At 40.9% G+C, this 26,769-nt stretch overlaps 1 pseudogene; it reads right to left on the bottom strand.

Moving 5' to 3' along the window:
• Positions 1 to 1,093: 1,093 nt before the first annotated feature.
• On the bottom strand, positions 1,094 to 14,019 carry LOC148005609 (bifunctional purine biosynthesis protein ATIC-like; annotated as a pseudogene).
• Positions 14,020 to 26,769: the final 12,750 nt, after the last annotated feature.

Genomic DNA, 26,769 nt, shown 5'->3' with positions numbered 1-26,769 from the left:
CTAGAATATGTTTTTTCCTTTTACTTCATAGAATCCTTGGAAATTGCGTTAGCCATCACTCATTTCCACTAACACTTCTACCTCCCCTTTTTGTCTAAGGCAGTAGGAATGTACTTAGAACCCTTTGCAGTTATGTGACCATATGAGTTCCTTCAACTAATAAAAGGTACTAAAAACAGTCTGTGTCATTTCTGGGTTGAAGGATTTCAGTGCATTGGCTGAAGTCACCTTCCCTTCTAGTTATACTGGGGTTCTCAAGCTCTGGATGAGCCTAGGCCCCTGCATGACATGAGGAAGATATGGTGTGGGGGCATAACCTATTCCATGAACACTTGTTGTCCACTAGCAAAATAAAGTTTTATTGACTTGAAATACTAGAGCATCTGGATTGATGTTATTAAAGAATAACTTAGGCTATTCTGATTGATTATAAAGATATTAATATATACAGAACTATTCCCTTCTTTTAGTCAGATGCATAGAGATCTGTTATTTAGGCATCCTAGAATTCATTTATGTCAAAATTTAACTACTCAAGGATACACACTATGTGTTTTGAACAAAATGCCTCCATAATCTTGGGCATTTGAATAGTTGGCCACTAGCTGAAGGCACTATTTGGGAGGTTTAGGAGGTATGATCTTATTGGAGAAAGCATGTCACTGGGGAAATGTCTGAGGTTTAAAAACCATGCACTATTCTAAAAGTGATCTCTATGTTTTGTGTTTGTTTCTCCACCACTGCCATACAGTTAGTCCTATCATGGTGGAAGTGGATTTTTTGTTTAAACCTAAAACCATAGACCCAATTATTAAGATGCAAATGATTGTTAAAAAAATAACTAGGGCTGGAGAGATGGCTCATTGGTTAAGAGCACGGACTGCTCTTCTAGAGGTCCTGAGTTCAAATCCCAGCAACCACATGGTGGCTCACAACCATCTGTAATGGGATCTGATGCCCTCTTCTGGTGTATCTGAAGACAGCTACAGTGTACTCACATATAATAAATAAATCTTTAAAAAGTAACTACTTTCAAAATCTCACACAATTATCGACTACATATAAGGAAACCAGGAAAGGATGTAAACCGAGATCAGTGATAGAAGTGCCAATGATCTATATGAGCCAAGAAGATCCTAGTTCATCACATGCCTCAATCACAACCTTGTCAGCAGCAGATCTGGATTGAGCAACAGTGCAGACTGCACCTCTACGCTTAACTCTGTTTATGTTACCCTTGAGAGGAGTGAAGGCTTCAGAGCTGACAGAAACATCATTTAGCTTGTGTACCCACTCCTGCTTTTTCTAAGTGAGTAAGTCAGGGACTTCCTTGAACACTTACCTATGTTGCTGGTCATATAATAATCAATGGTGCTGGAGATTTCTGCTCTCTTAATTTAGGTTTTATTCTACATGGAAAGTAATCATAGATACTGTCAAAGTCCTCCACAGTTTGCCTTATCACCTTCAAGGCATGTACAGTGTATCTGAGACTAGTGTCTTGCTCTGGTGCCAATAATCTACCCATTTTAGGCATAGCACATGGAGTTATAAGACTAATTATATTTGACAGTGGTTTGTGCGTACAATAAGGTCTCTGAAGGCAGTCTTTGGCAGACCTTTGTTCTTGCTAAATAATAACTTGCCAATGACACCATTTTTTCTCCTCTGGCTAAAATTAAAACCAACAAGAGTTTGAAGTTCATTTTCATATGGTTTGCAGGACTGGCCCACGATTGTTTCTTTTTAGAAAGTATTTTCAAGGTTGCTTCTTCAGATCCTATGGCAACAGTACAATCCAACACTTCTCTGGAGATAATCTGTGCCAATGGGATATCACAAACCATCAGACTGTGTAACAAAATCACCAAGGGAAGACATTGGATTTTTTTTTTATCTTTATTAACTTGAGTATTTATTTACATTTCGATTATTATTCCCCTTCCCGGTTTCTAGACCAACATCCCCCTAATCCCTCCCCCACCCTTTTATATGGGCTTCCCCTCCACATCCTCCCACCATTACCAACCTTCCCCCAAAAATCACGTTAACTAGGGATTCAGTTTTGTTAGGACCAAAGGATTCCCCTTCCACTGGTGCTCTTGCTAGGATATTCATTGCTACCTATAAGGTTGGAGCCCTGGGTCAGTCCATGTATAGTCTTTAGGTAGTGGCTTATTCCCACGTTGGGGACTCTGGTTGGTTGGCATTGTTGTACATATGGGGTCTCGAGTTCCTTCAAGCTCTTCCAGTCCTTTCTCTGATTCCTTCAACGGGGGTCCTATTCTCAGTTCAGTGGTTTGCTGCTGGCATTCGCCTCTGTATTTGCTGTATTCTGGCTGTGTCTCTCAGGAGAGATCTACATCTGGCTCCTGTTGGCCTGCACTTCTTTGCTTCATCCATCTTGTATAATTGGATGGCTGTATATGTATGGGCCACATGTGGGGCAGGCTCTGAATGGGTGTTCCTTCTGCCTCTGTTTTAAACTTTGCCTCCCTAGTCCCTGCCAAGAGTATTCTTGTTCCCCTTTTAAAGAAGGAGTGAAGCATTCGCATTTTAGCCATCCTTGAGTTTCATGTGTTCTGTGCATCTAGGGTAATTCGAGCATTTGGGCATTTATTAATTCGAGCATTGACATTTATCAACGAGTGCATACCATGTGTGTTTTTCTGTGATTGAGTTACCTCACTCAGGATGATATTTTCCAGTTCCAACTATTTGCCTATGAATTTTGTAAAGTCATTGTTTTTGATAGCTGAGTAATATTCCATTGTGTAGATGTACCACATTTTCTGTATCCATTCCTCTGTTGAAGGGCATCTGGGTTCTTTTCAGCTTCTGGCTATTATAAATAAGGCTGCTATGAACATAGTAGAGCATGTGTCTTTGTTCTATGTTGGGGCATCTTTTGGGTATATGCCCAACAGGGGTATAGCTGGATCCTCAGGCAGTTCAATGTCCAATTTTCTGAGGAACCTCCAGACTGATGTCCAGAATGGTTGTACCAGTCTGCAATCCCACCAACAATGGAGGAGTGTTCCTCTTTCTCCACATCCTCGCCAGCATTTGCTGTCACCTGAGGTTTTGACCTTAGCCATTCTCACTGGTATGAGGTGAAATCTCAGGGTTGTTTTGATTTGCATTTCCCTTATGACTAAAGATGTTGAGCATTTCTTTAGGTGTTTCTCAGCCATTCAGCATTCCTCAGTGGTGAATTCTTTGTTTAGCTCTGAACATCATTTTTTTAATATTTTTTGTCTCCCTGTGGTCTAACTTCATGAGTACATTTTGTATATTTCAAGTATATTTCAAGATGTATATTTTGGATATAAGACCTCTATCAGTTGTAGGATTGGTAAAGATCTTTTCCCAATCTGTTGGTTGTCGTTCTGTCCTAACAACAGTGCCCTTTGCCTTACAGAAGCTTTACAGGTTTATGATATCTCATTTGTCGATTCTTTTTTTTTTTTATTAACTTGAGTATTTCTTATATACATTTCAAGTGTTATTCCCTTTCCCATTTTCCGGACAAACATCCCCCTCCCCCCTCCCGTTCCTTATGGGTGTTCCCCTCCCAACCCTCCCCCCATTGCCGCCCTCCCCCCACCAGTCTAGTTCACTGGGGGTTCAGTCTTAGCAGGACCCAGGGCTTCCCCTTCCACTGGTGCTCTTACTAGGATATTCATTGCTACCTATGGGGTCAGAGTCCAGGGTCAGTCCATGTATAGTCTTTAGGTAGGGGCTTAGTCCCTGGAAGCTCTGGTTGCTTGACATTGTTGTACTTTTGGGGTCTCGAGCACCTTCAAGCTCTTCCAGTTCTTTCTCTGATTCCTTCAACGGGGGACCTATTCTCAGTTCAGTGGTTTGATGCTGGCATTTGCCTCTGTATTTGCTGTATTCTGGCTGTGTCTCTCAGGAGCGAACTACATCCGGCACCTGTTGGTCTGCACTTCTTTGCTTCATCCATCTTGTCTAATTGGGTGGCTGTATATGTATGGGCCACATGTGGCGCAGGCTCTGAATGGGTGTTCCTTCAGTCTCTGTTTTAATCTTTGCCTCTCCCTTCCCTGCCAAGGGTATTCTTTTTCCTCATTTAAAGAAGGAGTGAAGCATTCACATTTTGATCATCCGTCTTGAGTTTCATTTGTTCTAGGCATCTAGGGTAATTCAAGCATTTGGACTAATAGCCACTTATCAATGAGTGCATACCATGTATGTCTTTCTGTGATTGGGTTAGCTCACTCAGGATGATATTTTCCAGTTCCAACCATTTGCCTACGAATTTCATAAACTCGTTGTTTTTGATAGCTGAGTAATATTCCATTGTGTAGATGTACCACATTTTCTGTATCCATTCCTATGTTGAAGGGGATCTGGGTTCTTTCCAGTTTCTGGCTATTATAAATAAGGCTGCAATGAACATAGTGGAGCACGTGTCTCTTTTGTATGTTGAGGAATCTTTTGGGTATATGCCCAAGAGAGGTATAGCTGGATCCTCATGCAGTTCAATGTCCAATTTTCTGAGGAACCTCCAGACTGATTTCCAGAATGGTTTTACCAGTCTGCAATCCCACCAACAATGGAGGAGTGTTCCTCTTTCTCCACATCCTCGCCAGCATCTGCTGTCACCTGAGTTTTTGATCTTAGCCATTCTCACTTGTGTGAGGTGAAATCTCAGGGTTGTTTTGATTTGCATTTCCCTTATGACTAAAGATGTTGAACATTTCTTTAGGTGTTTCTCAGCCATTCGGCATTCCTCAGCTGTGAATTCTTTGTTTAGCTCTGAACCCCATTTTTTAATAGGGTTATTTGTTTCCCTGCGGTCTAACTTCTTGAGTTTTTTGTATATTTTGGATATAAGGCCTCTATCTGTTGTAGGATTGGTAAAGATCTTTTCCCAATCTGTTGGTTGCCGTTTTGTCCTAACCACAGTGTCCTTTGCCTTACAGAAGCTTTGCAGTTTTATGAGATCCCATTTGTCGATTCTTTATCTTAGAGCGTAAGCCATTGGTGTTTTGTTTAGGAAATTTTTTCCAGTGCCCATGTGTTCCAGATGCTTCCCTAGTTTTTCTTCTATTAGTTTGAGTGTGTCTGGTTTGATGTGGAGGTCCTTGATCCACTTGGACTTAAGCTTTGTACAGGGTGATAAGCATGGATCGATCTGCATTCTTCTACATGTTGCCCTCCAGTTGAACCAGCACCATTTGCTGAAAATGCTATCTTTTTTCCATTGGATGGTTTTGGCTGCTTTGTCAAAAATCAAGTGACCATAGGTGTGTGGGTTCATTTCTGGGTCTTCAATTCTATTCCATTGGTCTATCTGTCTGTCTCTGTACCTATACCATGCAGTTTTTATCACTATTGCTCTGTAATACTGCTTGAGTTCAGGGATAGTGATTTCCCCTGAAGTCCTTTTATTGTTGAGGATAGCTTTAGCTATCCTGGGTTTTTTAGAATGACTACTCCAGCTTGCTTCTTCTGACCATTTGCTTGGAAAGTTGTTTTCCAGCCTTTCACTCTGAGGTAGTGTCTGTCTTTGTCTCTGAGGTGTGTTTCCTGTAGGCAGCAGAATGCAGGGTCCTCATTGCGTATCCAGTTTGTTAATGTATGTCTTTTTATTGGGGAGTTGAGGCCATTGATATTGAGAGATATTAAGGAATAGTGATTATTGCTTCCCGTTTTATTCATATTTGGAAGTGAGGTTATGTTTGTGTGCTTTCATTCTCTTTGTTTTGTTGCCAAGACGATTAGTTTCTTGCTTCTTCTAGGGTATAGCTTGCCTCCTTATGTTGGGCTTTACCATTTATTATCCTTTGTAGTGCTGGATTTGTAGAAAGATATTGTGTAAATTTGGTTTTGTCATGGAATATCTTGGTTTCTCCATCAATGTTAATTGAGAGTTTTGCTGGATACAGTAACCTGGGCTGGCATTTGTGTTCTCTTAGGGTCTGTATGACATCAGTCCAGGATCTTCTGGCCTTCATTGTTTCTGGCGAGAAGTCTGGTGTGATTCTGATAGGTCTGCCTTTATATGTTACTTGACCTTTTTCCCTTACTGCTTTTAATATTCTTTCTTTATTTTGTGCGTTTGGTGTTTTGACTATTATGTGAAAGGAGGTGTTTCTTTTCTGGTCCAATCTATTTGGAGTTCTGTAGGCTTCTTGTATGTCTATGGGTATCTCTGTTTTTAGGTTAGGGAAGTTTTCTTCTATGATTTTGTTGAAGATATTTACTGGTCCTTTGAGCTGGGAGTCTTCACTCTCTTCTATACCTATTATCCTTAGGTTTGATCTTCTCATTGAGTCCTGGATTTCCTGTATGTTTTGGACCAGTAGCTTTTTCTGCTTTACATTATCTTTGACAGTTGAGTCAATGATTTCGATGGAATCTTCTGCTCCTGAGATTCTCTCTTCCATCTCTTGTATTCTGTTGGTGAAGCTTGTATCTACAGCTCCTTGTCTCTTCTTTTGGTTTTCTATATCCAGGGTTGTTTCCATGTGTTCTTTCTTGATTGCTTCTATTTCCATTTTTAATTCCTTCAACTGTTTGATTGTGTTTTCCTGGAATTCTTTCAGGGATTTTTGTGTCTCCTCTCAATGGGCTTCTACTTGTTTATTTATGTTTTCCTGGAATTCTTTCAGGGATTTTTGTGTCTCCTCTCTATGGGCTTCTACTTGTTTATTTATGTTTTCCTGGAATTCTTTCAGGCATTTTTGCGATTCCTCTCTGTAGGCTTCTACTTGTTCTCTAAGGGAGTTCTTCACGTCTTTCTTGAAGTCCTCCAGCATCATGATCAAAAATTATTTTGAAACTAGATCTTGCTTTTCTGGTGTGTTTGGATATTCCATGTTTGTTTTGATGGGAGAATTGGGCTCCAATGGTGCCATGTAGTCTTGGTTTCTGTTGCTTGGGTTCCTGCACTTGCCTCTCGCCATCAGATTATCTCTAGTGTTACTTTGTTCTGCTATTTCTGACAGTGGCTAGACTGTCTTATAAGCCTGTGTGTCAGGAGTGCTGTAGACCTGATTTCCTCTCTTTCAGTCAGTTATGGGGACAGAGTGTTCTGCTTTCGGGCGTGTAGTTTTTCCTCTCTACAGGTCTTCAGCTGTTCCTGTGGGCCTGTGTCTTGAGTTTACCAGGCAGCTTTCTTGCAGCAGAAAATTTGTTCTTACCTGTGGTCCCGAGGCTCAAGTTCGATTGTGGGGTGCTGCCCAGGGGCTCTCTGCAGCGGCAGCAACCAGGAAGACCTGTGCCGCCCCTTCCGGGAGCTTCAGTGCACCAGGGTTCCAGATGGTCTTTGGCTTTTTCCTCTGGCGTCTGAGATGTGTGTGCAGAGAGCAGTCTCTTCTGGTTTCCCAGGCTTGTCTCCCTCTCTGAAGGTTAGCTCTCCCTCCCACGGGATTTGGGTGCAGAGAACTGTTTATCCATTCTGTTTCCTTCAGGTTCCGGTGGTGTCTCAGGCAGGGGTCCTGCCGCTCCTGGGCCCTCCCCCACGGGAGCCCAGAGGCCTTATACAGTTTCCTCTTGGGCCAGGGATGTGGGCAGGGGTGAGCTGTGTTGGTGGTCTCTTCCGCTCTGCAGCCTCAGGAGTGCCCACCTGACCAGGCGGTTGGGTCTCTCACTCTCACGGGGTCTGGGAGCAAAGAGCTGCTGCGGGCCGGGATCCGCGGGTGTGGGACTTCCGGTAAACACAGAACGTGCCCGGTCCTAGAGGAATTCTGCTTCCGTGTATCCCAAGCTCACCAGGCAGCTTTCTTGCAGCAGAAAAGTTGGTCTTACCTGTGGTCCCGAGGCTCAAGTTCGCTCGTGGGGTGCTGCCCACGGGCTCTCTGCAGCGGCAGCAACCAGGAAGACCTCTGCCGCCCCTTCTGGGAGCTTCAGTGCTCCAGGGTTCCAGATGGTCTTTGGCTTTTTCCTCTGGCATCCGAGATGTGTGTGCAGAGAGCAGTCTCTTCTGGTTTCCCAGGCTTGTCTGCCTCTCTGAAGGTTTAGCTCTCCCTCCCACGGGATTTGGGTGCAGAGAACTGTTTATCCGGTCTGTTTCCTTCAGGTTCCTGCGGTGTCTCAGGCAGGGGTCCTGCTGCTCCTGGGCCCTCCCCCACGGGAGCCCAGAGGCCTTATACAGTTTCCTCTTGGGCCAGGGATGTGGGCAGGGGTGAGCAGTGTTGGTGGTCTCTTCCGCTCTGCAGCCTCAGGAGTGCCCACCTGACCAGGCGGTTGGGTCTCTCTCTCTCTCACGGGGTCTGGGAGCAGAGAGTCTCATTTGTCGATTCTTGATCTTAGAGCATAAGCCATTGGTGTTTTTTTTTTTTTTCAGGACATTTTCTCCAGTGCCCATGTGTTCGAGATGCTTCCCCACTTTTTCTTCTATTAGTATAAGTGTATCTTGTTTGATGTGGATGTCCTTTATCCACTTGGACTTAAGCTTTGTACAGGGTGATAAGCATGGATCGATCTGCATTCTTCTACATGCTGACCTCCAGTTGAACCAGCACCATTTGCTGAAAATGCTACCTTTTTTCCATTGGATGATTTTGGCTCCTTTGTCAAAAATCAAGTGACCATAGGTGTGTGGGTTCATTCCTTGGTCTTCAATTCTCTTCCACTGGTCTATCCGTCTGTCTCTGTACCAATACCATGCAGTTTTTATCACTATTGCTTTGTAATACTGCTTGAGTTCAGGGATGGTGATTCCCCCTGAAGTCCTTTTATTATTGACGATAGTTTTAGCTATCCTGGGATTTTTGTTATTCCAGATGAATTTGCAAATTGTTTTGTCTAACTCTTTGAAGAATTGGATTGGTATTTTGATGGGAATTGCATTGAATCTGTAGATCGCTTTTGGTAAAATGGCCATTTTTACTATATTAATCCTGCCAATCCATGAGCATGGGAGATCTTTCCATCTTCTGAGGTCTTCTTCAATTTCTTTCTTCAGAGTCTTGAAGTTCTTATTGTACAGATCTTTTACTTGCTTGGTTAAAGTCACACCGAGGTACTTTATATTATTTGGGTCTATTATGAAGGGTGTCGTTTCCCTAATTTCTTTCTCGGCTTGTTTCTCTTTTGTGTAGAGGAAGGCTACTGATTTATTTGAGTTAATTTTATACCCAGCCACTTTGCTGAAGTTGTTTATCAGCTTTAGTAGTTCTCTGGTGGAACTGTTGGGATCAATTAAATATACTATCATATCATCTGCAAATAGTGATATTTTGACTTGTTCTTTTCCAATCTGTATCTCCTTGATCTCCTTTTGTTATCTGATTGCTCTGGCTAGAACTTCAACAACTATATTGAATAAGTAGGAAGAGAGTGGGCAGCCATGTCTAGTCCCTGATTTTAGTGGGATTGCTTCAAGTTTCTCTCTATTTAGTTTAATGTTAGCAACTGGTTTGCTGTACATGGCTTTTACTATGTTTAGATATGGGCCCTGAATTCCTATTCTTTCCAGGACTTTTATCATGAAGGGGTGTTGAATTTTGTCAAATGCTTTCTCAGCATCTAATGAAATGATCACGTGGTTTTGTTCTTTCAGTTTGTTTATATAATGGATCACGTTGATGGTTTTCCGTATATTAAACCATCCCTGCATGCCTGGGATGAAGCCTACTTGATCATGGTGGATGATTGTTTTGATGTGCTCTTGAATTCGGTTTGCCAGAATTTTGTTGAGTATTTTTGCGTCGATATTCATAAGGGAAATTGGTCTGAAGTTCTCTTTCTTTGTTGGGTCTTTGTGTGGTTTAGGTATAAGAGTAATTGTGGCTTCATAGAAGGAATTCGGTAGTGCTTCATCTGTTTCAATTCTGGAATAGTTTGGATAATATTGGTATGAGGTCTTCTATGAAGGTCTGATAGAATTCTGCACTAAACCCGTCTGGACCTGGTCTCTTTTTGGTTGGGAGACCTTTAATTACTGGTTCTATTTCCTTAGGAGTTATGGGGTTGTTTAACTGGTTTATCTGTTCCTGATTTAACTTCGGTACCTGGTATCTGTCTAGGAAATTGTCCATTTCCTGCACATTTTCAAGTTTTGTTGAATATAGGTTTTTATAGTAAGATCTGATGATTTTTTGAACTTCCTCTGATTCTGTAGATATGTCTCTCTTTTCATTTCTGATTTTGTTAATTTGGACACACTCTCTGTGTCCTCTCCTTAGTCTGGCTAAGGGTTTATCTATCTTGTTGATTTTCTCAAAGGACCAACTTTTGGTTCTGTTGATTCTTTCTGTGGTCCTTTTTGTTTCTACTTGGTTGATTTCGGCTCTGAGTTTGATTATTTCCTGCCTTCTACTCCTCCTGGGTGTATTTGCTTCTTTTTGTTCTAGAGCTTTTAGGTGTGCTGTCAAGCTGCTGACATATGATCTTTCCTGTTTCTTTCTGCAGGCACTCAGCGCTATGAGTTTTCCTCTTAGCACAGCTTTCATTGTGTCCCATAAGTTTGGGTATGTTGTACCTTCATTTTCATTAAAGTCTAAGAAGTCTTTAATTTCTTTCTTTATTTCTTCCTTGACCAGGTTGAGGAGAGCATTGTTCAACTTCCACGTATATGTGGGCGTTCTTCCCTTATTGTTATTGAAGACCAGCTTTGTGCCGTGGTGGTCTGAAAGCATGCATGGGAGTATTTCTATCTTTCTGTACCTGTTGAGGCCCGTTTTTTGACCAATTATATGGTCAGTTTTGGAGAAATTACCATGAGGAGCTGAGAAGAATGTATATCCTTTTGCTTTAGAATAGAATGTTCTATAAATATCTGTTAAGGCCATTTAGTTCATGACTTCTCTTAGTCTGTCTATATCTCTGTTTAATTTCTGTTTCCATGATCTGTCCATTGATGAGAGTGGGGTGTTGAAATCTCCCACTATTATTGTGTGAGGTGCAATGTGTGTTTTGAGCTTTAGTAAGGTTTCTTTTACGTATGTAGGTGCCCTTGTATTTGGGGCATAGATATTTAGGATTGAGAGTTCATCTTGGTGGACTTTTCCTTTGATGAATATGAAGTGTCCTTCCTTATCTTTTTTGATGACTTTCAGTTGAAAATCGATTTTATTTGATATTAGAATGGCTACTACATTCTAATATCATTGGCTACTAATTCAATGGTCGGTTGCTTCTTCCGACCATTTGCTTGGAAAGTTGTTTTCCAGCCTTTCACTCTGAGGTAGTGTCTCTTTTTGTCTCTGAGGTGTGTTTCCTGTAGGCAGCAGAATGCAGTGTCCTCATTCCGTATCCAGTTTGTTAATCTATGTCTTTTTATTGGGGAGTTGTGTCCAGTGATGTTGAGAGATATTAAGGAATAGTGATTATTGCTTCCTGTTATATTCATATTTGGATATGAGGTTATGTTTGTGTGCTTTTCTTCTCTTTATTTTGTTGCCAAGATGATTAGTTTTTTGCTTTTTCTAGGGTGTAGCTTGCCTCCTTATGTTGGACTTTACCATTTATTACCCTTTTTAGGGCTGGATTTATGGAAAGATATTGTGTAAATTTGGTTTTGTCATGGAATATCTTGGTTTCTCCATCTATGTTAATTGAGAGTTTTGCAGGATACAGTAACCTGGGTTGGCATTTGTGCTCTCTTAGGCTCTGTATGACATCTGTCCACTGTCTTCTGGCTTTCATAGTCTCTGGCGAGAAGTCTGGTGTGAGTCTGATAGGTCTGCCTTTATATGTTACTTGACCTTTTTCCATTACTGCTTTTAATATTCTTTCTTCTTTTCGTGCATTTGGTGTTTTGACTATTATGTGACGGGATGATTTTCTTTTCTGGTCCAATCTATTTGGAGTTCTGTAGGCTTCTTGTATGTTTATGGGCATCTCTTTCTTTAGGTTAGGGAAGTTTTCTTCTATGATTTTGTTGAAGATATTTACTGGTCCTTTGAGCTGGGAGTCTTCACTCTCTTCTATGCCTATTATCCTTAGGTTTGATCTCTTCTCATTGAGTCCTGGATTTCTTGTATATTTTGGACCAGCAGCTTTTTCAGTTTTACATTATCTTTGACCATTGTGTCGATGAAAATCTTCTGCTCCTGAGATTCTCTCGTCTATCTCTTGTATTCTGTTGGTGATGCTTGTATATATGTCTCCTTGTCTCTTCCTTTGATTTTCTATATCCAGGGTTGTTTCCCTTTGTGCTTTCTTTATTGCTTCTATTTCCATTTTTAATTCCTTCACCTGTTTGATTGTTTTTTCCTGAAATTCTTTCAGGGATTTTTGTGATTCCTCTCTATAGGCTTCTACTTATTTATTTATGTTTTCCTGCGTTTCTCTAAGGGAGTTTTTCATGTCTTTCTTGAAGGCCTCCAGCATCATGATCAAATGCGATTTTAAATCTATATCTTGCTTTTCTTGTGTGTTTGGATATTCAGTGTTTGCTTTGGTGGGAGAATTGGGCTCCAATGATGCCATGTAGTCTTGGTTTCTCTTGCTTCGGTTCCTGTGCTTGCTTCTTGCCATTAGGTTGTCTCTGGTGTTACCTTGTTCTGCTATTTCTGACAGTGTCTAGATTGTCCTGTAGACCTGTCAGGAGTGCTGTAGACCTGTTTTCCCGTTTTCTCTCAGCCAGTTGTGGGAACAGAGTGTTCTGCTTTTGGGCGAGTAGTCTTTCCTGTCTACTGGTCTTCAGCTGTTCTAGTGGGCCTGTGTGCTATGTCTACCAGGCAGATCGCTCAGAGTGGAAATGTTGGTCTTACCTGTGTTCCCGTGGCTCAAGTTGCTCGTGGGGGGCTACTTTTGAGCTCTCCATGAGGGCAGCAACCAGGAGGGCCTTTGCCTTCTTTTCCCAGAGCCCCCGTGCACCGGGGTCCTAGATGGTGTTAGGTGTTTTCCTCTGGAGTCAGAAATGTGGGCAGAGTGTAGTCTCTTCTGGCTTCCCAGGTGTGTCTGCCCCTCTGAGGGTTTAGCTCTACCTCCCACGAGATTTGGGTGCACAGAACTATTGACTGGCTCCTTTCAGGTCCGGGTGGTGCCTGCCCTGCCAAGACATTGGTTTTTTACTCCTCTTATTCTTTCATATGCAGTGGCTATAGGTGTGAGGGTCAGATAGAGGTCATAGGTCAAGCAGAGAAGAGGTCAGGCAGAGAAGAGGGCATGGGACACTAGTCTCATCTTCACCAGTAGAATTCCAACAGCAGCTTAAGAAGCTATTGCTAGAATATTTAATTCTGAGTTCTTTCACCAACTACAAAGTGCTCAAAGTATCACACAAGGTTATGACTCCAGGGGCTTCATTGTGAACTATGATGAGCAACTTGGACTTTAGCATATACAGCAGGAATCTGATGGGGGTTCACTCCATACCTCAAAGGCATCTGAGAAATACCTTTACCGTACTGTTCCCTGAAGTAATCTGAAATTGCTTCATCATATTGTACAGTATAAATAAATTCCTTCAAGACCAAGTGGCACCTAGTTTCCAGGGACATGTCCTTATTATAAGAGCTCTGCATCTCTTCAGACAGTGCCACATAATCCTCTGGTTCACATGACTATCACCTGAGTATGTTTTGATGGCAGCTCTCAGTAAGGTCATTCTACCAATATCAATTTGTTTAAAAGCTGCCTCAACTGTTACATCTAGAGAAGCCACAGTCTTTACAAAGGAGTACAAGTTGTAGGCAATGATTGTAATAAGGTTGAAATCAAGTCTGGTCACATTAATATTGTCTTCTGGAATATTGCATGCCAAGATCTCAGCATGGACAGGAGGATGCAATGTTTTTCTATGCAGCCCACCACCATCATTTCAGGAAACCTTGTTAGCTCAGACACATCTCTGACTGACAGACTAGCATCCCTGGGTGCTTTTGCTGTGGCTTTGGAAGAGACTAAACTTAACCAAGAGACTGGAGGTTTCTGGCAAATTCCACAAAGCCAGTGTTGTCAGATGCACTGAATGAAGTAAGCTGGCCAGGAGCCATGATCTTTTACCAGCTTTCAGAGAAAATAGGTGCACTGACCACTTGCAAATGTTGGCAAGGTGGACTGGTGGTGGACTCTTAGCCTTCTGGAACCATAAGTCAAAATGAAGCTTCCCCAATAATCACTATTCCTTAATATCTCTCAATATCAATGGCCTCAACTCCCCAATAAAAAGACATAGATTAACAAACTGGATACGCAACGAGGACCCTGCATTCTGCTGCCTACAGGAAACACACCTCAGAGACAAAGACAGACACTACCTCAGAGTGAAAGGCTGGAAAACAACTTTCCAAGCAAATGGTCAGAAGAAGCAAGCTGGAGTAGCCATTCTAATATCAAATAAAATCAATTTCCAACTAAAAGTCATCAAAAAAGATAAGGAAGGACACTTCATATTCATCAAAGGAAAAATCCACCAAGATGAACTCTCAATCCTAAATATCTATGCCCCAAATACAAGGGCACCTACATACGTAAAAGAAACCTTACTAAAGCTCAAAACACACATTGCACCTCACACAATAATAGTGGGAGACTTCAACACCCCACTCTCATCAATGGACAGATCATGGAAACAGAAATTAAACAGTGATGTCGACAGACTAAGAGAAGTCATGAGCCAAATGGACTTAACGGATATTTATAGAACATTCTATCCTAAAGCAAAAGGATATACCTTCTTCTCAGCTCCTCATGGTACTTTCTCCAAAATTGACCATATAATTGGTCAAAAAACGGGCCTCAACAGGTACAGAAAGATAGAGATAATCCCATGCATGCTATCGGACCACCACGGCCTAAAACTGGTCTTCAATAACAATAAGGGAAGAATGCCCACATATACGTGGAAATTGAACAATGCTCTACTCAATGATAACCTGGTCAAGGAAGAAATAAAGAAAGAAATTAAAAACTTTTTAGAATTTAATGAAAATGAAGATACAACATACCCAAACTTATGGGACACAATGAAAGCTGTGCTAAGAGGAAAACTCATAGCGCTGAGTGCCTGCAGAAAGAAACAGGAAAGAGCATATGTCAGCAGCTTGACAGCACACCTAAAAGCTCTAGAACAAAAAGAAGCAAATACACCCAGGAGGAGTAGAAGGCAGGAAATAATCAAACTCAGAGCTGAAATCAACCAAGTAGAAACAAAAAGGACCATAGAAAGAATCAACAGAACCAAAAGTTGGTTCTTTGAGAAAATCAACAAGATAGATAAACCCTTAGCCAGACTAACGAGAGGACACAGAGAGTGCGTCCAAATTAACAAAATTAGAAATGAAAAGGGAGACATAACTACAGATTCAGAAGAAATTCAAAAAATCATCAGATCTTACTATAAAAACCTATATTCAACAAAACTTGAAAATGTGCAGGAAATGGACAATTTCCTAGACAGATACCAGGTACCGAAGTTAAATCAGGAACAGATAAACCAGTTAAACAACCCCATAACTCCTAAGGAAATAGAAGCAGTCATTAAAGGTCTTCCAACCAAAAAGAGCCCAGGTCCAGACGGGTTTAGTGCAGAATTCTATCAAACCTTCATAGAAGACCTCATACCAATATTATCCAAACTATTCCACAAAATTGAAACAGATGGAGCACTACCGAATTCCTTCTACGAAGCCACAATTACTCTTATACCTAAACCACACAAAGACACAACAAAGAAAGAGAACTTCAGACCAATTTCCCTTATGAATATCGACGCAAAAATACTCAATAAAATTCTGGCAAACCGAATTCAACAGCACATCAAAACAATCATCCACCATGATCAAGTAGGCTTCATCCCAGGCATGCAGGGATGGTTTAATATACGGAAAACCATCAACGTGATCCATCATATAAACAAACTGAAAGAACAAAACCACATGATCATTTCATTAGATGCTGAGAAAGCATTTGACAAAATTCAACACCCCTTCATGATAAAAGTCCTGGAAAGAATAGGAATTCAAGGCCCATACCTAAACATAGTAAAAGCCATATACAGCAAACCAGTTGCTAACATTAAACTAAATGGAGAGAAACTCGAAGCAATCCCACTAAAATCAGGGACTAGACAAGGCTGCCCACTCTCTCCCTACTTATTCAATATAGTTCTTGAAGTTCTAGCCAGAGCAATCAGACAACAAAAGGAGATCAAGTGGATACAGATCGGAAAAGAAGAAGTCAAAATATCACTATTTGCAGATGACATGATAGTATATTTAAGTGATCCCAAAAGTTCCACCAGAGAACTACTAAAGCTGATAAACAACTTCAGCAAAGTGGCTGGGTATAAAATTAACTCAAATAAATCAGTTGCCTTCCTCTATACAAAAGAGAAACAAGCCGAGAAAGAAATTAGGGAAACGACACCCTTCATAATAGACCCAAATAATATAAAGTACCTCGGTGTGACTTTAACCAAGCAAGTAAAAGATCTGTACAATAAGAACTTCAAGACACTGAGGAAAGAAATTGAAGAAGACCTCAGAAGATGGAAAGATCTCCCATGCTCATGGATTGGCAGGATTAATATAGTAAAAATGGCCATTTTACCAAAAGCAATCTACAGATTCAATGCAATCCCCATCAAAATACCAATCCAATTCTTCAAAGAGTTAGACAGAACAATTTGCAAATTCATCTGGAATAACAAAAAACCCAGGATAGCTAAAGCTATCCTCAACAATAAAAGGACTTCAGGGGGAATCACTATCCCTGAACTCAAGCAGTATTACAGAGCAATAGTGATAAAAACTGCATGGTATTGGTACAGAGACAGACAGATAGACCAATGGAATAGAATTGAAGACCCAGAAATGAACCCACACACCTATGGTCACTTGATTTTTGACAAAGGAGCCAAAACCATACAATGGAAAAAAGGTAGCATTTTCAGCAAATGGTGCTGGTTCAACTGGAGGGCAACATGTAGAAGAATGCAGATCGATCCATGCTTATCACCCTGTACAAAGCTTAAGTCCAAGTGGATCAAGGACCTCCACATCAAACCAGACACACTCAAACTAATAGAAGAAAAACTAGGGAAGCATCTGGAACACATGGGCACTGGAAAAAATTTCCTGAACAAAACACCAATGGCTTATGCTCTAAGATCAAGAATCGACAAATGGGATCTCATAAAACTGCAAAGCTTCTGTAAGGCAAAGGACACGGTGGTTAGGACAAAACGGCAACCAACAGATTGGGAAAAGATCTTTACCAATCCTACAACAGATAGAGGCCTTATATCCAAAATATACAAAGAACTCAAGAAGTTAGACCACAGGGAAACAAATAACCCTATTAAAAAATGGGGTTCAGAGCTAAACAAAGAATTCACAGCTGAGGAATGCCGAATGGCTGAGAAACACCTAAAGAAATGTTCAACATCTTTAGTCATAAGGGAAATGCAAATCAAAACAACCCTGAGATTTCACCTCACACCAGTGAGAATGGCTAAGATCAAAAACTCAGGTGACAGCAGATGCTGGCGAGGATGTGGAGAAAGAGGAACACTCCTCCATTGTTGGTGGGATTGCAGACTGGTAAAACCATTCTGGAAATCAGTCTGGAGGTTCCTCAGAAAATTGGACATTGAACTGCCTGAGGATCCAGCTATACCTCTCTTGGGCATATACCCAAAAGATGCCTCAACATATAAAAGAGACACGTGCTCCACTATGTTCATTGCAGCTTTATTTATAATAGCCAGAAGCTGGAAAGAACCCAGATGCCCTTCAACAGAGGAATGGATACAGAAAATGTGGTACATCTACACAATGGAATATTACTCAGCTATCAAAAACAATGAGTTTATGAAATTCGTAGGCAAATGGTTGGAACTGGAAAATATCATCCTGAGTGAGCTAACCCAATCACAGAAAGACATACATGGTATGCACTCATTGATAAGTGGCTATTAGCCCAAATGCTTGAATTACCCTAGATCCCTAGAACAAACGAAACTCAAGACGGATGATCAAAATGTGAATGCTTCACTCCTTCTTTAAATGAGGAAAAAGAATACCCTTGGCTGGGAAGGGAGAGGCAAAGATTAAAACAGAGACTGAAGGAACACCCATTCAGAGCCTGCCCCACAGGTGGCCCATACATATACAGCCACCCAATTGGACAAGATGGATGAAGCAAAGAAGTGCAGACCGACAGGAGCCGGATGTAGATCGCTCCTGAGAGACACAGCCAGAATACAGCAAATACAGAGGCGAATGCCAGCAGCAAACCACTGAGCTGAGAATAGGTCCCCCGTTGAAGGAATCAGAGAAAGAACTGGAAGAGCTTGAAGGGGCTCGAGACCCCAAAAGTACAACAATGCCAAGCAACCAGAGCTTCCAGGGACTAAGCCACTACCTAAAGACTATATATGGACTGACCCTGGACTCTGACCCCATAGGTAGCAATGAATATCCTAGTAAGAGCACCAGTGCAAGGGGAAGCCCTGGGTCCTGCTAAGACTGAACCCCCAGTGAACTAGACTATGGGTGGAGGGCGGCAATGGGGGTAGGGTTGGGAGGGGAACACCCATAAGGAAGGGGAGGAGGGAGGGGGATTTTGCCCGGAAACCGGGAAAGGGAATAACACTTGAAATGTATATAAGAAATACTCAAGTTAATAAAAAAAAAAAAAAAAACAGATAATTCGGGAAAAAAAAAATGAAGCTTCCCTCTATAAGTTGCCTTGGATATGGTGTTTTATGACAGTAGAAATTAGGGCACTTACCATATTTCCAGCATTCTTCCATTATAAACACCATCTCTGTAGAATATTTTAATGATCATTTTAATTAATATTATTTCTCCAAGAGACAGGATTTTCTAAGACCAGCTCTTTGTAGAAGTGTGTGTGTGTGTAGGCTGCTGCACATGCTGTATAATCTTAGTTACTTTATAAAAACAATTTTATAAACTTTATTATAAAATTCTTGCAAATAAGAAAAGTTACTTTTAGTCAATACAAACGGGCTTTTTGTGAGAAGTGACCTGTGTCATTTCCAGATTGATAGATTTCAAATCCTACACATGAGTCTCTTCTGCTTGTTATTCCCAGGTTATGAATTTTGGGTGAGCAGCCTTGCCTCACAGACAGGTTGCTCCTGCACATGTAATAAGATAACTGACTCATCATTCATTTCAACTCTTCTGTCCTTCTCAGATCTTGTCTTATTGCCTTGTCCAGTTCCTGACACAAAGTACCCCCCAATAAAAAACAACTTGGGAGAAAGAGTGTTAGATTTTAGCTTAGAGTTCCAGGTACCAGTCTATCACAGTAACGAAGTGAATCAGGAGCTTGAGGGAGTTGGTTACATTACATCCAATATAGGCAGAGAATCATAAATACAAACATACTCAGCTTGCTCTTGCCTTCTTATCCAATCCAAGACCCCATCCATGAAATGGTACCATCCTCATTCAGGGTACCTCAATGAACACAACTAAGAGAAATCCCATAGACCAACCTAACCAAGACAATTTTTATTATTGATACTCCCTTTTCAGTCTATTCTTCATTTTGCCAACCACCACAGTCTTGCTCCTGATCCAGTAATCTTGCTGTGGATCAGGAATTACTGGAGTTTCTCTCCTGTACATGTAGCCTGCATTGCAGAGCCTCTGACATGTATAGCCATAAGTACTTTCTTTCAGCAACTACTACTGGCATTGGTCAGTTCACTCTTATAGTTTGCGTCTGGGGACTGACAACATGTGCTTTGATAGTTGAGTTTGTGTTACCTATTGTCTTTGTTTTGGGATGGTTTTTCGAAAGAAAAAGGAAGCAATGAAATGGCATCTTCATGACATTATAAAACAAGTTTCTTATAAGTGTGTATAAAAATTTTTGGAGTTGTTATTAGTTATGCTAAACAACTAGATTAATTTTTTAATTTATATTTTCTTCCATTTCTTTTAGGACCAACTCTAGTATATTTTAAAAAGTATGGGGCTGGAGAGATGGCTCAGTGGTTGAGAGCACTGACTGCTCTTCCAGAGGTCCTGAGTTCAAATCCCAGCAACCATAGGGTGGCTCACAACCATCTGTAATGGGATTGAGTGCCTTCTTCTGGTGTGTCTGAAGACAGCTACAGTGTGCGCATATACCTAAAATAAATAAATAAAAAAGTATGTAAGTTAGCCCCAAGTGACAACATTCATTTAGAGTACAATTTTCACTAGAAAGTAGATAATAAACCCTAGAATTTTGAATTTGAGTCTAGAGGTGACAGATTGACTTGATCTTACATAGGATGTGTGAATTATTTGAAGCTCCACCAGATTGTATACTTGGCACAGCAGCTAGAAATGCCTGGAAGAGCTTTGACTAAATATGTAACTAATTACTCTGCACTTAAACACATGGCCTTTAATTCTTATAGACTCAAGTGCTTAAGAAGACAATAAGGGTTCTATTTGTTGGGGGTAGTAGGGGAAAGTGTCATCAGATTCCATACCAGAGTTTGTCCCAACTCAAGTCCCTAAGACCCAGGTTGGCTGACTTCTGGCCCTTAGTGTATGACTCTGGTATAGAATGGTACAGATGTGATGGTCTGTGGGTCTCATTTCTCTCCAGTGTGTCTGATGTGAAATGGCCTAATGTTGTCACCTGAACATGTCTGTAGTGGTATTTCTACATCTATGGAGGGAATCTTCACCTATATGTAAGTCTACCAGAAGTACAAGGAATATGTCTAGGAGCAGCCCTCTTGTAATGACTAATTTCATATCTTCTTTGGCCGTTGGGTAGAAATATCCTGGACTGAGTTCTATGAACTTTCTCAGACTTTCTTGTATTTTCCGTTTTAAATCTAGCTTTTAACAGCTGAGCTTTCCTTCTTTCTTTCTTTCTTTCTTTCTTTCTTTCTTTCTTTCTTTCTTTCTTTCTTTTCTTCTCTGCTTCATCTTATTATTTTGTTTTTATTATAGTTCTATTATTTAAAACAAATTTTCGTTTGAATGTATTTTGATCATATTCTCATTCTGCTGAGTCCTTCCAATAGAACAAAACTTTAACCAACAGATTGGGAAAAGATCTTTACCAATCCTACATGTGGTTGAGGGCTATTCTCTAATATATGCAACAACTTAAGATGTTAGACTTTGGATAACCAAATAACCCTATTAAAAATGGGCTAAAGAGCTAAACAAAGAATTCTCAATTGAGGAATATTGAATGGCTGAGAAGCCCCTGAAGAAATGTTCAACATCCTTAGTCATCAGGGAAATGCCAATTAAAACAACCCTGAGATTCTATCTCACACCAGTGAGAGTGGCTAAGATCAAAAACTCAGGTGATAGCAGATGCTGATGAAAATGTGGAGAAAGAGGAATACTCCTCCATTGTTGGTGGGACTGCAAACTGGTACAACCACTCTGGAAATCAGTCTGGAGGTTCCTCAGAAAATTGAGCTTTGTACTACCTGAGGACCCAGCTTTACCACTCCTGGGCATATACCCCAAAGATGCTCCAACATATAATAAGGACACATGCTCCACTAAGTTCATAGCAGCCTTACTTATAATAGCCAGAAGCTGGAAAGAACCCTGATGTCCCTCAACAGAGAAATGGATACAGAAAATGTGGTACATCTACACAACGAAGTACTACTCAGCTATCAAAAACAATAACTTCATGAAATCCATAGGCAAGTGGAATGAACTAGAAAATATCATCCTGAGTAAGGTAACCAAATCACAGAAAAACACACTTGGTATGCACTCATTGATAAGTGGATGTTAGCCAAAAAGCTCGAATTACCCAACATGCTATCCACAGATCACAGGAAGTTCAAGAAGAAGGATGACCAAAATGCAGACGTTACCACTCCTTCTATGAGGGGGGAAATATCCATAGGAGGGGATATGGAAGCAAGGTTTAGAGCAGCCACTCAAGAAATGGCCATTCAGAGCCTGGCCTACATGTGACCCATATATATACAGCCACCAAAACTAGATAAGATTGATGAAGCTAGAAAATGCATGCTGAAAGGGACTGGCTATAGATCTCTCCTGAGAGACACATCCAGAGCATGTCCAATACAGAGGTCAATGCTAGCAGCAAACCACCGAACTGAGAGTAGGACCCCCTTGTGGGGAGTTAGAGGAAGTATTGAGAGAGTTGAAGGAGCTTGGAACCCCATAAAAACAACAATGCCAACCAACCAGAGCTTCCAGGGACTAAACCACTACCGAAAGACTATACATGGACTGACCCAGGGCTCCAACTGCATATGTAGCAGAGAATAGCCTTGTTGGGGCACCAGGGGAAGGGGAAGCCCTTGGTCCTGCCAAGGTTGGACCCTCAGTGCAGGGGAATATTGGGGGTGGCAACAAGGGGGATGAATAGGGGGAATACTCGTACGAAGGAGGGGAGGGGAGGGAATATGGGCTTATGGACAGGAAACCGGGAAGGGGAATAACCTTTGAAATGTAAGTAAAGAAAGATATCTAATAAAAAATGTTTAAAATTAAAAAAAAAACAAAAAATGAACAAATTTTCATTTGAATATATTTTGATCATATTCTCATCCTGCTGAGCCCTTCCAAATCCCTTCTTCTGGGGTTTCAGTGGAAGTACCCATGGAAGAAACAGCTTCCCTTAATTGCCTCCCTTTACAACTGTCCTGTGCTGCTTCCTGCTCCCTGTGATCACTTCCCACAATTGTCTGTATTCTGAATGAGCCTTTCTCTCAGGTGCCCTCCCTGGGGATTCTAGTCTAAGGTTTGGCATCAGGAGTGGTTGAGGGAAGCAAGTCCTTTGGATGATATCCTGAAGTTGAACACAGGGCAATGGCCATAGAAACCATAAATGAAGATGTCTCATTCTTATTATCCAATTATCATCTCCAGACACAATGTGAGAACTAGAAGACCTTTAAGGAGGCCTCAGGGCTCATTTCCCTCGGCAATAAGGCACCCTGTCATGAAATTTAAGGGGAAGTTCTGGTTGAATGATAGCGACAAAGGAGGCAAAGCTAATAACCCTAGAAACTCCCCCTCCCTTCTAGAGAAAGGGGAAGGGGACCCTTGAGATCTAGCATGTGCATGTTTAAGTGTGAACCTTGAGATGAGCCTGACATATAGATAGGGATGAACATGTCCTATGTGTGTGTCAGGGCTACATTGATGTGTTTCTATAAACTATGTAGCTTCAGACAGGAGAGATTTGATCTCTCATAGCTGAGAAGGCAGAGTCTGGATTCAAGTGTCAGTAGGGGTGCTTTGTTCTATGGGTCTCAGTGATAGGATTTACTCCTGTCTCACACAATGCCTATGGTGGGTACTGCCACTCCTCAACTTGTTATATGTGTCGACCTATTTTTTGCTTCTCTTGTCACATGACATTGTCTCTTTTGTTTTGTATATTGTTCTTTCTTATAAAGACACAAGTCATATGAGACTCTACTCCAGAATGACTTTATGTTACTTGAACCTGCAAAGAAGCTCTTTCCAAATAAATTCATATACAACATCTTTCTTGTCTTTAACTGTTAGTATTTTATTTGTATACATTCATGGCACAGGGACAACATTGGATACATATAATGATCAAATCAGAGAACTTAGCATGTCTATCTTCTTATTCATTGAACATCTTTTCTATTAACATGTAATTACACATACTTGTGGGGCTCAGTGTGATATTTCAATAAACAGATATAATGTGTGATTGTCAAATGACCTTCTGTTTGGAGCCTCTGACATTTTCTTAGTTATTCATAAAATATAGTTTATTGTGAACTGTTGTCAGCCTAATAACTCTATAAAGCCCTCTTCCCCTCCCGCCGTTCTAGGAAAAATGAAAGGGGGAGCCTTGAGATCTGGCATGTGCATGTTTACCTATGAGCCTTGAGATGCCCCTGACATATAGATGGGGATGAACATGGCCTACTGTGTCTGTGCTATCTGTGTTGGTATTGATGCATTTTGAAGAGACACAGTTCCATCTACCATATTTGCAGATGTTTTCCAATGGGGACACACTTTCTCTATTACAAGGAGAAAAGGATAATTCATCAAAAAAGAATATATAGTAGCAAGGCCAAAAGACTATGTCTTGGGATTGACCTTGAGATTCTGAAGAGAGGGAGGAATGGAAGACAGATACAAGACAGTATATGAAATGAGGGAAAAATCTTCTACATTGCCAAAAACATTTAGAGCCAGGTTTCACTTGTTTGATGAACAGCTTTGTGAAGCACAGAAATAGCATTATATGCAGTAGCTGAGGTAGAAATGACAAAATCAGAAAGAAGATGAAGATGTAACTCAGTTGGTAGAGTATGTGCCTAGAAAGCACAAAGTTCTGGGTTAAATCCTCAGAATTGCATAAACTGTGTATGCTGGTATATATCTGTAATCTCAGCACATGGGAGTGGAGGTAGGAGGATCATCAATTCAAGATCATATATACCCTTAGCTAATTGAGGTCATGTCTCTAAATAAATAAATAAATAAATTTTTAAAAAAGGGCTTGGAAAGCTGAGTCTATTAGAATGAGAACTCTGATATAGACACGGAGCCTCATGAATGAAGAACAGAACAGCCTGTGGTCTGATGGTTCATTCAGTGCTTAGAGGTATTTGTGCAAACCTGAAAACACAAGCTCATCTCTGTTGTGTCTGTGTGGAGTGCAAGAGCTCTCTCTCTCTCTCTCTCTCTCTCTCTCTCTCTCTCACACACACACACACACTAAATTAGTAAAGTGTTTAAAATTTTAAAAATAAGTCTTCAGATATGAGGAAATTGCTAAGAGATTAAGTAAAACTGCACAACTGCACACTTCATTTGAGTTTTCCTAACATCATTATTATAAGAGATTAGAGTCAATATCCAAACCAAGTTATAACTTAGAGTTGTATATTACTTAAAGATACTTTTATGGAAGCTTCATTCTGCCAACTAATCCCTGTTATGGTTTGGACAGGGATCTATATTCTGGACCTGAGATCCTCCAGTTTTGTGAGTTTCATGTTTTAGAAGAGTGTAGCCAAGTTCTTCAGTTGCCTATCACCTTGTCAGGAGAGCTATGTCCACTTGTGTTCTACGGATTCCCAGTAAAGATTCTTGACAAGAGACACCTCATCAATTCAGTTGGTTGGGCTTGCAGGCCCTTTCCACACACAGTTCCCTGAATTATTAAATGCCTTTTATTTTATTTTATGTGAATACACTGTTGCTGTCTTCAGACACACCAGAAGAGGGCATCAGATGGGAATTGAACTCAGGACTTCTGGAAGAGCAGCCTTAACCACTCTTAACCACTGAGCCATCATCTATCCAACCCACTGCTTAGCTTTTTATCACATATGCAGACACATGTATAAAAACTTTAATTATATTCTGATCTCTATTAAATGGTGGATTTGTAATTCACTGAGGAGAATCCTATTCTGCAGGAATAAATACACCCAAAGTCATTTATCTCCAATGTCAGCTATAGTAATGTGGAATCTTCAGTTGCAACATGGGACTGACAGCAAAAACAAGCTCCTACTGTGAAGGCAGGAGTGTACTGAAGCCTACTGTGAGAGCAGGGGGACTGCTGTGGTGGCAGCTGAGCCACCCAGATGGGGAATACTGGTACTGCTTAAGTTAACAATTGCTTCAGTAACAGGAGTCTACATTTCCTTAACAAGACTGTCAATTACCATAAAAACAGAACATACTGTGTTTCTTGCATTTGAAGCAATACATAGCAATTAAGGGATGGGATCTATTGTATTTGGAACTGAAGAATTAAAAAGAAAAGATAAGGCCTGAGTCCTGACTGCAACTTCAGTTCATTTTCTTGCAAGAATCTTCCTTGGAAAACTGACTGAAATTGCTGCTATTCTGTGTAACTTAGAGAATTGGGGGTGACACCTCTAGCTCTGATACCACCTTGCCTAGCTCTTCTCTGTTCTAGATGTTGCACCTGTTTTGGCTGTCCTTTGGAATAGTACCCCCAGAGGCTTCTAAGGAAAGCTGCAGGAAGATGTTGCATGTAGAGCTTTTAGAGGAGGTGCCTGAGCAGGGTGTGGAGCAAGCGATGCTTCAAAAACAAAACAAAATGAATGAACAAACAAACAAAACCAAAATCCAAAACAAAACAAAACAAAAACACAACAACTGATTCCTGCAATGTTTATTAGTCATGAGAATCTGTTACATTCATGGTCACATATCTGGTTGGTAGTTCAGTTAGTACAAATTCTGTCCATCAGCTTTGATTTCTGTTAGTTGTATTGAATTAGATTAAGAAGAAGCAGGCTAAGCACATTGCCTCAAAAAGCATCCTATTGGACTTGTACATGAGACATTAGGCTGTGAGTAAGAAAATGCCACCCTGTTGTATTTCTTGATAACAAAAGTGGGATCTGACCCATTGTCTGTGTTTGTAGGACCATCACATTCAGACATAAACAAAGACAGCCACTTTATTGAATGTTTATCATGTACTTGGCACTCTATGGAAACAGTTCAATTCAGTTATACATTGCCTAGTGATGGATATATGTTCTAAGAAACATGTCATCAAGTCACTTTGGTATGTTCTCACAGCACATAGTGTTTGAGATAGAAATTGGGACTCATGTCTGAACAAACCACACCAGACCAACACAGTCTCATGTGGAGGAGGTTTATTGGGATGGCAGAGACAAGGGAGTGGGGGCTAAGAGAGGGAGAAGAGAGAAAAATGGGGAAAAGAGAAGAGAGAGAAAGAAAAGAGGGGAGGGGCAGGTAAAGTCTGTGACATAACTGCTCCCAGGTGAAGGTGGGAGCTGAATCAAAAGCATGCTAGGAATGTATGGCCATTGGCAGGGCAACAGACACACAGGTGACCAGGTGATGTCAG

This window comes from Rattus norvegicus, chromosome 5 (assembly GCF_021556685.1).
Source record: "Rattus norvegicus strain SHRSP/BbbUtx chromosome 5, alternate assembly SHRSP_T2T, whole genome shotgun sequence".
Lineage (NCBI taxonomy): Eukaryota > Metazoa > Chordata > Mammalia > Rodentia > Muridae > Rattus > Rattus norvegicus.
This window is presented reverse-complemented; position numbering and strand designations above follow the sequence as displayed.